A 13,614-nucleotide genomic window follows, 5' to 3' on the forward strand; every position below is an offset into this window, starting at 1 on the left:
CTAAAAGTGATAACAAGGGACATATAACAATGAGTCAGAAGGAACAAAAGCATGAGTTAGCCTTAGTTCAGTATCAGTTGAACTGCAAAAACTCTTGGTCTTGCAACATATGTAGGGTTGCTGGGATAGTTGAGAAGCATTAAGTGCCTCCACCATGTCATTTCACTCTGTACTTCTTGGTCTGGTCTAAATTTCCCAAACTACCTCTAACTTTTGATAGCGATTTGTGATGCTGGCAAGAAGAATACAACAGAAAATGGATTTTGGTGGTGTTGTAGAAATCCTGGATGAATATTTAAAAAAAGGAGTTGAGGGTCCTTGCAGACAATGAGATGAACATGTGCTAAAGATCTGGCAACTCTCGCAAATAACCTGGTATGCAACCATACTGGGTCAATGACAAGAGTACAAAAAAAAGTTGAAGTGATTTTTCCCTGAACTTTTTCATCCCACAATACAAGGTAAGCTGGAACTAATCCTTGCAATGATTAGCAACCAATACATAGTTTGAGACCAAATTAAACATATTTCTATACCCTGGAGAAAAGAAGTCTGAGGGAGGACTTACTGCAGACTTCCATTAATGGGAAACTGCAGAGATGGAGCCAGACTTGCCCCAGCAGTGCACAGTGATTGCAAGATACAGCAGTCACAGCTTTCAGTAAGGGAAATTCTGATTGGGCAAAAGAAAAAACCTCTTTGCTCAGAGAATATTTAATCACTGAAGCAAGTTACGAAGAATGGTTATAGAAAAAGCACCCTCAGAGATGTTCACAACTGGACTGGACAAGACACAGGGAAGCCTGGATTTTTCCTAACCTGGTTTAACTTAGAAACCAGCACTGCTTTGAACAGCAAGTTGTCTTGAATGATCTCCAGGGTTCCATTCCAAATGTCCTTTCCTTTTATCATGCTTTTCTGCCTTTTAGCCCTGGAATTAAAGAATTCTCTCTCTGACAGCTGTTGCCATTAATATTTACTTAAAATCCTGCAGGAGTTCTTGGCCAGCTACCTTCCTCATTGGGCTGCAGAAATCAGTCACGTAGACCACTGGTGACTAGAATATGTTGGAACAGACAGATATAATATAATGCAAATTAAAGGAAATTATGAAAATTGCTTGTATCCTGTATTAGTTTGGGGAAAATATATCATGCACATCATGCTAGCTATTCACTGAAAACATCTGTTCAGTAGAAACTAAAAGCAACTAAGATTTTTTTTACTTAATTAAAAGAAATAGAGATCATTGAGAGTCTAACACTAAGGCACTAGATCCTCCTATGATCTGGCCTGTACCTATTTCATTTATTCTGGTTTTCACAGCAAGGTTAAAGTAATGTTACTGTTAACTTACTCAGTTAAGAATTATTTCAAAGAAAAGTTTTCTGTTTGCAGAGATTCATGATGTCTTAATGAACTCAGTAATGGTCCGAGTATCAGAATTATGGGTTGTTGACTGCCTTGATAATGAGATGGGGTTTTGTTCCAAATGTCAAATGTATATATTCTGCCTTTTCACCACATTTATCGTTAAGTGCTATAAGCCCTGAATTTCACAAATTGTCAGGCATATTTATTGTGGGAGTGTAGCTTTCTGCTTCCAGTTCTCTTTTCATTTAGAATTGCTAATTAGTTACCTCACAGTTTAAGATGATATGGCTTAGACTGCAAATTATTTCAGGGTAGTTATAAGCTAGATGAAGAGCAGCTGAAAAACAGGTGTCTGCCTTATGATTGGATGCTGTGTTAGAAATGAAGAGAAAGTAATGATTGCTGAAGGAGGAAATTGGATAGAAATCTTTACCTCAACATGGAAGTGCACACAGTATGTTCGACATTTTATGAAGCAAGTACAGACACCACCTCATTTCAGAGGTTTAATGACAAAATTAGAATAATAAAGCAGTGAAAGGGTAGGACACCAGCAGACAGATGAGAATTTGCATTGAAAAGTGTATAGAAGACGTCCTTTGTACTGTTTAAAATTTGCATTGTGGGAGAAGTAGAGGTCTGAATTACATGGTCAGTTTTCATCCCAGTCCTGTAGATGAACTGTGTCTAAATGGATAGTAATTCATTATGCTATGCTTTTCTATTGTTTTCATGTGCAGTTTTAATCAGTTTAAAATATGTTATGCTTATCAATATGGATTAAAGCTCTTCCTTCTAGGACAAACTATACTTTCCTCCAAGTCAAGAAAAGGCTTAAACTTCTGACAAGCAAAATCCTTTGGCATCCAATAATTTCACTAAGATTTGGTGCCTTTTTTAAGTTATTACATCTAGGGACAAAGAGAATTTGCTGATTTTTGAATATGGTTCCTTTACAATGGCTCCCCAGAGCCTTGTTGGGAACCATTCCTGAAAAATACACGCTATCAAGGTTTACTTGCACATATTCAAAAACAATGTTCTGTGAAAATAAAGAGGATAAGCAGGAACTTTTAACCATTGTTGAACTATTTCAGTCTACACTAAAAGTTGCCAGCATAAATAGCATAAACCAACTTTTTCTCTGGTCAATTATGACGCCTTGAAATTTCCCAGATATAAAAAACAGAACTATCTCAAACCCAAAAACAAGCAAACAAAAAATTATATAATAGTTTGAACGTGCTGCAACTTCTCAGCTTTTTTTGAGTAGAAAACAGAAAACTGCAGTTTTTACAGGCTGCAGCTGCCCTTTTTGTTCTTACAGAACATTGCTTAGGAAGGTGAGATTCTTAGCCTGGAAGCACATAAGTCTAGAAGTTTAGCTGAAACTGGACTGCTCTGAAAGCCACAGGAGGTCTGGCTTGAAAAGCACATTTCCATGACATTTTCAGTATTGAATTCTTGAGTTTACATTTTCATTCTGAGTAAAATATTATTTTTCTAGAAAACAAACAAACATTAACATTCAATTTCCTGATCACTCCTTGCAAAACATATCTTGAACTCTGTGCCAGAGAAAATGGGTTTAGTGACAGCTTTAAACATCATAATGTTGATGGAAATTGATAGAATCAAAATTATCTGCAAACAAGAAAATCTTGGTACACAAATTCAGAAATCAAGCATAAATTTTAGCCATTATAAAGGACTGAAGAGAGAGTTACTATTATGTGGTATGTGCAAAGTACCCATGTAGCTAGGAGCTACAACTGAATAGAAACAGTTTTTCTTTATTAAGAAATAAAAATTGTAGGAGAGCTCTTGACAAGGTATGAGACAGTCATTAGTACAAGGCAATGCAATAAGATGAGCCCTTTCCTCTCTGCTGGCAAGACTTGCTAGAACAAAGAATTGTCAGTTTGTATCTTGCAGTCTGCCATATAATGTGATATGTACCTAACTCAGCTTCAAGATTCAGTAGTTTGAATAAGGTAACACTTGAGATTATGACATCTAAATAGAGCTGTGTTCATCGTGATATATTTAGGTCCTGTGGATGTCCACACAATAAGAATGTGGCACTTGATTCAATTAACCAAAGGGAACACTGGAAGTGCCCTGCAATATTTCATCCAGATTCTAGCTGCTACTCTAGAATATTGTGGGTCCCTTGTAGGTCTTGTCTCAGACCTACTAGTCATACAGGAAGGTCTCAGAAAACTTCACATGCTTGTTAGACAGCTGAATTTGAAGCCTCAAGGGGGTCTAAGTTGGACAGCTAGAGCACACGCGCGAGTTATAATGCCCCAAAGTATCACAGAGTAAATGATGTAAAGAAAACTCATGTCTTTAATTTAAAGTGACAGCTGGAGACCTATGAGAATGTCTTAGGACGTCATTAGCCATACTAAGTCATATGTCTGGGCACCTGTATAGATTCCCCAGTGTCATTGTAAGCTATAGGTTTATGCAAGTGTCATATTTTAACCCCAGAAGCTAACCATGTAGCTACCCTCTTCCTGTGGGATGAGAAAAATAATAGGTTGAGATAAGAGCAGAAAAAATCAAAATAAAGCAGAATATAATGTTGATGATGATAATAATGATGATGTTTGTGATAGTAACAAAAAGGAAGATAACAGAGAGATAGAAAAAGGAATAACCACAAGAAAAAGAGGTGACCCAAAACAGAGTTCCTCACTATCTTCTGACTGATGCCCACCCTATTCCCAAGCAGTGACTGGCCTCTCCTGGAAAATCTCCACAATTTGTGTACTGAGCATGATTCTCTGTGGCGTGGAATGTCCCTTTGGCCAGTTTGAGTCATCTTTCCTGGTTATGGTCCCTCCTGGCTTCTTGTGTGTCTGCTTGCTGGCAGAGTAGGAGAAACTGAAAGCCCTTGATTTAGAGTAAGCACTGCTTAGCAACTACTAAAATATTAACACTACAATTCACTAACACTAGAATTAAAAACAGAATTAAAATAAATTCCTAGTCAAATCCAGGACACCAAGATACAAACATCAACAAATTTTACAAACTCATTCTTTCAAAAGATTGTTGTCTAAAGATATATTCTCTATACTAAAAATCCCCTCTTCAGTGTCCTGATAAATATACACTAATTTTTATTATATTTTAACAAATCTTAGAGAAATTAATGTTACGAAATATGTTTGAATTTTTTTTTTTCAAATGAGAAGTAAAATTAAGAATATTTGATTCATACTGATTCCATGTAAATGTCACAGACTATCAGTTTATGTGACTGTGGTCACAGTTTCATAGAGTTTGGTGGGATTTCCACAATTAAAACAGATATCAATGAGTAAACAACAAAGCATTTGCTGAATTTGTTCCCCTCTGATAACATATTAAATAACTTTGGTCCAAGAAACTACAATTACAGTGCAACTTGTGTCATAACGTTTTATTTCAGCAACAACCTTAATCATGCTCACTCTTAATTACAATTTAAGATGTATTAATAAATTGTAACAGTAGGAAATTCTCATGATTTATTAATAAGCAATACTTTCTCTTTTCTATTCTATCCTCTAAATGACAGAAGATATTTGAAAGTGGCAGTCTCCAAGAGTTCTAGTAAATTAATATTAATAAACTCGATAAAGCAGTCTCACTAGGAACTGATCTGGCAGAATTCACCCTTCTCTATGTATAATTGTCTCTATCAAATCCATTATTTGCTTACTTTACAATTTATTTGAAAATGTAATGATTAAATAGGAAGAGTCCCCCACAGTTTCTGTAAACTGATTGAGGAATAGAGGAAAAGAAACATATGGAACCTATAATTGTTCAAAATTGTTTTATGTTGTTGTTCAAAATTAGAAACAACCCACCATGGAAAAGACAGTTACTCAAGTAAATAACAAACACATTACACTTACACCCCAGAATATCATTATATCTACAGTTAGTAGTTTGGTTAGTTTGTTTTGTTGGTTTTTTGGTTTTTTCGTCTGTTTTTTTTTCTTTCTAGTCTTTCCATCTGCTGATTACTTTAGAAATAGCATATAGTTGCATATGTAAATAATTACTGATATTCAATTGGTCTAAATTTGTAATTTCCACAGTAGGACAATAGTGAACATCTACTTTTTGTGGGTTTAACATGAATGATTATTGAAATATGGCACAGTAAAAAGGCTGGTTTTTTTGGTTCATTTTTTACTTTTTTTGATAATGTCTTTAAAGCAATTTATATAATGTGTTTTTTTAACTCTTAAGTACAGTTGCTAATTAAATAGTTAAATGTGTCCGAAGTAAATTTTTTGGCAGCTTTTCTTTCACCTAATAGAGGTGTGAGCCCTACCCGAGACAAGTAAAGAAAGTAATCGTTAGATTAATGTTATAGCTTATTTCTCCAGTAATTAAAAAATGAAAAGATCAAATTTCATACCCTTTTTTCACTCCTTGGAGAATACTATTCCCCCTCTGGGTGGGAGACAATGAATTAAGAAAATTTAAATATGTTGTTAAGTACAATTTATGCACGTCACAAGGATTTATATAAATTCTTTCAGAGGAATAGGATAAATTGATATTTTTTTTTCCTAAATTTGAGTATTCAGAATAGTTTTTAAAAAATTACAAGTTCTATTCTAAGGTTTGAATCAATGTATATATTCTCTGAAATGAAGATAAGAACATAGGTGCTGCTTCAAATGAGAAAATGGGATGCAAAATGCAATGGAATATAATTTAATGAATAAGAACACAATCAGCTGCCTCTCAAAAGTAGGGATAGAGAGGAAGCATCAGCAATAAAATTACTGGATAAGACATAGCATTTCTGCCACGCATGGGAGCTGACTGGACCTCCAGAGAAGATTTAGCAAGAAAGAATGTCTGTAAATATGAAGGCTAAAGAAAGAGAACTGGAGCATTGTGGTAAAATCTAAAAGGATACATAATCAAATGATCACTAATGCAGCTCATGTAAACACTGAGCAGTATGCCTTTACTCAGTGACAGTTCATTCCCAGTAAATCTCTCAAAAAAAGATTTAATTGAGCATGCTCAAAATTAGACCATGATCTATGGCTTTAACCTCTCAGACATTACCAAATTTCGGCAAAATATTTTCTGTATCCATTTTTGATACCAATACATGTATAATTTCATAGCTGGTTTCTTGCAAACCTAAACAGACATCTCTTAGGAACTATAACCAGCTTCTTAAAGATCACATTTCACCAAAAATGTTGTTTTAGAAAGGTTACTAAAAGCAGTATTTATCCTGCTTTTTATGCTTTAACTTTATGATCATATCAGTTCCATACAATGAAGTTTAGAGGTAAAATAGTTCAAAAATGTATTAGAGTTGTGGTATGCACTGAAGTTCTGAGTGAATCTGGATTGTTGAATTAAACACTGCACAAAATCTTTGTCACAAAATGAAGGGAAAAAAATCCAGCACCTAAAAGAAAATTGGAGATTCACTGACACCTTAGATTTTCATGGATTACTCAAGCCAATTAAACACATGAGCAGACTTTCACAAATGGAGCTGTAATGAACGGAAATGGAAAAGAAAAGAGATTCATTATAAAACAGACTGTCAGAAAGATGAAAAAAATTACAAGATTTACTATATGTTGCTTGCTTCTTCTTGCAGTAAGATATTTCTTTGTTACAATGTTTCCAATTTTGACATTAGATTTCTTTTGAAATCATATCTGAAATTTTACTGTAAGGTATATAATATTTATAGAAACAAACAGTCTATGTTTTATTACAATACTAGCTATGCTTGCTTTCTATTCTTGCCTGTTTTATCTCTTTCTTTTTTTCCCTTCAGCATAAACATCTCTTTCTGGAAAAGTTGGAGAGATAGGTGACAGCAGATCTGAAGAAATGCAGCCTGGAATCTAACTAAATTGACTAGTGCAATGTTGCACCGTTGCCAGTTTGTAATTTTCAGAAGCAGTTAAAAGAATGAGGGCTAAAAACATCTTTGTGAGAAAGACAAGAAGTCAGGCAAAAAAAAAATGGAAGGATGCCAACAAAATGACATTTAAACTTTCTGGGAAAGGAAAGGAGGATTCTTGGGAAAAGAAATTTCCATTACAAGACTGTAAGAAGGTTTTTGCAGTTGATCAGTTCATTTGTTTCACAAGTTTCCTTTAAAACATTTTGTTTTTGAAGGAATGTCTTGAATGGCAGAAATATGTTACTATGAAAATGATTAAAGAAAATATGGAAAACCTCAAACATTCAAAAAATAAAAATCAAGAGAAAGATGTGAAAAATCTTGAGTTTTATTATTATCATAGTATTTTACTTAGGCACTTCTGGGATGTTGCAGTAACATTCCATCACATTTACCATTTTTTTTCCTCAATATATCAGTCTGTGGGCATCTAGTAATTTTGCATTTAAATCAATTTAATTATTTTCTTATGCACCTGAATATGCCCCTAACTTGAATATTTGAAGATATATTAATTACAATAACATTGAAAGTACAGAACCAATGAGGTTTGTCATAGCTTCATTAAATTTACATTAAATTTTAAAAATATTCTGAAATTATCAAACAGTAACAAAACTTACATCATCACAAGCTTTTGATTGTGCTATTCCCATGTTCTAATAAAACAAAAAAAAACATTTTTCCCAAAATTTAAGATTTCTGGCATTTCATTTATCACTTGCAGAAGTCCATACTGCACCTTCCAATGGAGTTAGAGGTGCTCGTAGGTGTAAGGCTATCAAATTACTTAAGAGAGGTGTTAACATGAGAGGTGTTCACGGACACCATAAACTGAAACAGGATCAAACTCAGAAAACTTGCTCCTACTTCCTATGAGTCAAACAGATTAAAATTAAGACAGGATCAAAGATTTCAAAAGCAAGCATCATTAAATAAATATTACTATTTCAACTGATTTCAGATCATAATTTCAATCAGAAAGCACTGCTTCAAAGGTCAATAAAACAGCCAGGAGTACAGGATAATATATAGATGAACCTCATCTAAAAACACCAGCCACCACCAATCCACAGAGATCTTGATTGAAAGCTTTTCAGGATGTAGTAGTGGAGGCAGAATAATCTTACTGGGCCCAGAAAGATTCAACCTGTACCTTGGGAAAGACTGATCAATCCAAGAGAAGGTATTTGTACACATTTTGCTCTGGAATGTTTCCACTTGGTATATTCCGTATTTTCATCCCCCCCCACCCCGCTTTAATTTCTTTCTGAAAAATTTAGAAGTTGAATGATCTTCCTTCTGTGAAAGACATACTTTTCTCCCCTTCTTTTCTTTCTTGTAATATTGTACTAAAAATCTTATATAATTATTGATATACTGATAGTGCATATCTGCTTAGCCCAGAAGTGTTTTTATCCCTTTCAAACTCAATAGTGATGGAAAGATAACACTTAAACCAATTTCAGCAACTTGTGGCTATTTTCCTGAGGGATCTTATTGTCAAGTTTACAAATTTAAAATCAACAGAATATTCAATCACCTTATTCTATTTTTGGTCTATAGTTATCACATGAATTTAACATTATTCAATACTTGTCTAAAATGACTAAGTGGGTAGAAGAGTGTTATCCAAAATTCCTCATTGTTCTTTATAGGAAAAATTATCCTTTAAGGCATTAGCGAGTTGCACCAACCTTCATCTAAGAGCCAATGAGATACTTTTTCTGCATTCCCCGCACTCCACAACTGACTTCACATTAGGATGACAAATAACCTTCCTGCACTTTCAATACCTAACTTTTCCTCCTGTATTCTTAACATCTCTAGAATTAATCATTAAACATCACACTATGATGTTTATCTATTTTTGTCTATGAATCCACTAATATTTAAAATAAACCGACAATAAAGAACAAGTTTCTTCCTCCCAGAAAGAAAGTACCTGTAATTTCTGCATGCACAGTATCAACTGTGAAAGGCAGAATTGCTATCACCATGATTGTAATGATTTTAAACTGTCTATTTAAAATTATTTCCTAGTTTTCAAGAACTCACAAAAACTTTTGATAACTTAGTTTCGGTAACTTCTGCTATTTACCAAATTCAGTGAATAGTTGTACAGGAAAATATAATTAAAAATAAGAATGAAATAAGTAATGTAAATCTGCTATTAATTTCCATTTTTGGATGCAGATTTTGTTCTGCTTATATGATGTTCTGTTTCTGTTCTGAAATGTGATATATCCTGTTCTGGTTTCTGGTGGTTGTCTCTCATTAGTCTAAAGAAGCAACTTCATTTTGTAGTTTTAGACCTACCAACAGTATTCAAGATTTGTAAAATATTGCAACTTAAATAACCAGAAAATCAGTAAATAAGTATGTTTGAAAAAAAAAAGAAAAAAAAAGATCATATTCTCTTTGTTGTCTTACATACTTTCCCAAATAAATTTTTAATTTCAGTGAATTGTTGAACATGCTTTACGACTTCTCAGTGAATTAACTCATTTTAATCTAAAGCAATTGAATATATGATAGGTTGGGGGTTTTTTGCTATTAGTCCTGGCATTTGTCCAACATATTTTGACTTAAATGGGGAATATTTTCACTAGATTTTATAAGTAATATGATTATTTATAAGATAATCAATACTTCAGTTTAAAAATCTGTTAAATTTAGTGTTAAAATTTAGTTAAATTACCACTTGTGACTACACTTGTCCATTAAGTTTTGAAACACTGCTTTGGAATATGTCATTTCTGTACTGAATTCAAAGAGATTATTTATGCAGTTACAGTTTCATATTTTTATTTGAAAAAAAATGAGCGTACTATTTAGCAATATGTACAATTTTATTAATATTGGTTTACCGCTCTTTGTTTTGTTGTTGGGGATATTATTGAAGAGTTTCTTCCCTGTATTTTAAAGGAAAATGCCAAGATATATACAAACACAAAAAAAAATCATTAAAATCCAGCTAGGTTATTTTTCTCTGGCAGACACCTATTAAAAAACTGATGAAGATGGAAAGATGGATCCTTATGTACAAAGGTCTGAAGGAAAAACAGAAAAGTAGTGGTAAAAGTAAATTTCGAGATATTGTAAAGGGAATCAGTGGGAATTTTTGAACATATGAGATGAAAGATGCTGAAATTCAGCACAAGCTTCTGACTTTATTTGAACCTTTCCACATCTTCAGATGTTATGGAATTCTCTAAATGCTGTACCTAACAGAGAAGTGTAGAAGAAAGAAGCACAGAACAGACACTCTCCTGTCATCTCTTCAATTTAGGGTAATGAAAGTCTCTCCAAGCTAGAAATGACAGTGACTGCTAAGACTAGAAGAGCAGTACCTGCCACTTAGAGATGAATTTTAGGTGCAAACTAAAATATTGTCAGCTGAAAGTTTATTAGACAACAGATCTACTTCAGCATAGACCTCTCAAGCTCCCTCTCTGATACTGCCATTCAGCAGTTTCCATGATCCCTCAAGACAGAAAAAAGTAACATTAAACAAAATTATTATTTCATTACCTGGCCAACTGTGAGATAAGCCTTCTGCATTCTAGATTATTTTTAGTTTCTTGTCATTATATGTTAGAGCCAGAGGGTCCTGTTGATTGATTATCCTGTTGCTGTAAAGTATGGCAAGTCTATTTCTCTCAGTTCAGGGCAATCCATTACAGGTCCTGAAAAAAAGTGTAAGCTTTGTGCATCCATCCTATGGGAAGGATGATATTAAAAATAAAAAAAATACAGCTTTCCATGACACACTGTATATAGAAGTCCTCTCATATAAAAAAGCTTTATCTTGCATTAATACTTTGCTAAACAACATATATTGATATAGGGAACAGTGTTATGGGCTTTTCTGATAAAAATCCTCCTTTTGCTATGTATAAACATATATATAAATATATACACCTCTTAGGATGTAAGGGAATAAATTTTTAATTTCAAAATACTTTCCATCACTTTAATTAAATACATGGGTCTTTTGTTTTGATGTCTAAGCATTAAACCAGGTTTTTAAATTAACTGTCAGTTTTTACTCCTTCCTTAATGATGTTATTGAAAATCTCTAAAGAACAAGATCAGATATGATAAATATCGGTATCAGTTCTTCCTACGTTTTATTAGAACTTGATGCTGTTAACTTATGAGCTTTTCTGCTGACATATGATTTCAGTTTTATAGTCTCATGAAACTAAACATGACAGAATTTTCTTCTAATATTGTCTCAAATGTCCAAGGGCATTTAATTGGGGAAAATAGATCAGATACAATACAGTTTTCCTTATTGGTATATGTTGCTAAATAAAATGTTATTGACATGACATCTTACCCATCTTCATAAATTGTGTACAGATTTGTTTGATGTTTGGGAGTCATACATTGCAGGAATGTACTGATGTTGACTTGTCTATAGAATTACTATATAAATAATATAGACATTTTACTTATATGGAAAAAGCATCCAACTTTTAAGACCCCTTTATAATCATAAATACTATTGAGAAAGGTTCCATAAACACTATCACCTTAAACATTGATCTAACTTTTAATATTTCCAGCTTTTCTCATTCCTGTTTCATTTATTTTATCCACTTATATTTCATTTTTATGATATTGACCGTTTTTTCATTGAACAAAATGAAGCAGAAGAAAATCCATCATTCCTCAATGTGTATGATGCCTTGGGCATATCATCCCACTGGGAATGCTCTACAGATTTAAGCTACATTTGCTTGTACTTTATTTGTGGGACAAATGAACTTCCACATCATATGTACTTATTTACTGATTTTAGAGTCCATAAGAAGTATTTATTGCATAAAAAGTTCGTAGGTCTCAGTCACATATTACAAACTGAATACAAATATAATAGCTTCCATTTAACACAGAAAGAAAAGAAAATGCAAAACGTCCAGTTCTCTATTCACACACCGTTGTCCTCAGGATAAGTATGGGTAGCACATTGGCATGAACCAGTGATTCAGATCACTTGAAGAACCACTGTCGAAGGTATGAGCAAAAGTGGAACAGAGGAAGAGTGTGAGGAGTCCTCCCCCTGAGGAAGAAGGAGCAGCAGAGAAAACATGCAATGAACTGACCACAGCCCCTGCTCCTCATCCCCCTGAGCCACTGGTCAGAAGTGGAGAAAAATTCAAAACTGAGGTTGAACCCAGGAAGAAGAGTGGTGGGGAGGTGGGATTTAAGATTTGGACTTTATTTGCTCATTGTCCTACTCTGTTTTTTTATTAGTAATCACTTCATATAGTCTTCCGAAGTGGAGTCTTTTTTGCCTGTGGCAGTAATTGTTGTGAGATCTCTCCCTGTCCTTTCCTTGACCCTTCCTTCATCTCTGTGCAGCTGAGGAGGAGTGTGATAGAGTGGCTTGGGTGGGCACCTGGCATCCAGCCAGGGTAAACCCACCACACTAATAGATACCAATTTATTCAATTTGCAGACCCAGTAGTATGGGAGTAGGAATGTAGGAGTAATATTTTGATCTACAACGCCTATTCAGGAGATACTAGTAATATGTTAAACCAGACAAATTTTTCCATGTCTTCAGTGCTTTTCAGGAACTTGTATTTCTCAACATATGTCTCCTTTCCAAGCCCTTACCCACATCTGCTGTGACACCTTTACATTAGAGAACAGTAGAAATAGCAAAACTATATTTTTAGAAGCTTTGCATTTCATGGAACAGTAATTCTCTGTCCAGGCAAGTGGGTAGACATGGTATTCCCGTTACACCAAAGCATTAGTACAAAACAAAAAGAAACAATCCAGGTAGACTTGATAATGGGTCCAGTTTGGATAAATAATACAGCCATGCTACTTCTACTGTTCTCTGCTTTTCTTAATAAGAGGCACACCTGGAGCCATCTCTGCTAGGAAAACTCTGATCTACTCACCAACCAGGTTTCTGTAATCTCTTCGGGATAATGAGACCTGATGATATAAAATTTAACACTACATTATGTAGCAAAAGCCAAAGACTCCAGGTGAAATTTTTTTCCTTGAGAACAGAAGTGAAAAATATATAAGTATTTTAGGAAAAAGAATAGATAGATGTGACTGTGCAAATGGAAAAACTAAATAAATAATAGCTCTGGTTTTACACAATTTGTGGTAGTCTGTCATTGAATCATTTAGTTCAGTAATCTTAAATCAAAACTAACAATGATTTTCGCGTGAAGGGTTTGTAAATAATATATACCAACAAACAGTAAAATGTAATGTAATGAAAGGAGGATATTGAATTGATTTAC

This window comes from Pyrgilauda ruficollis, unplaced genomic scaffold (assembly GCF_017590135.1).
Source record: "Pyrgilauda ruficollis isolate IOZ18807 unplaced genomic scaffold, ASM1759013v1 scaffold43, whole genome shotgun sequence".
NCBI lineage: Eukaryota > Metazoa > Chordata > Aves > Passeriformes > Passeridae > Pyrgilauda > Pyrgilauda ruficollis.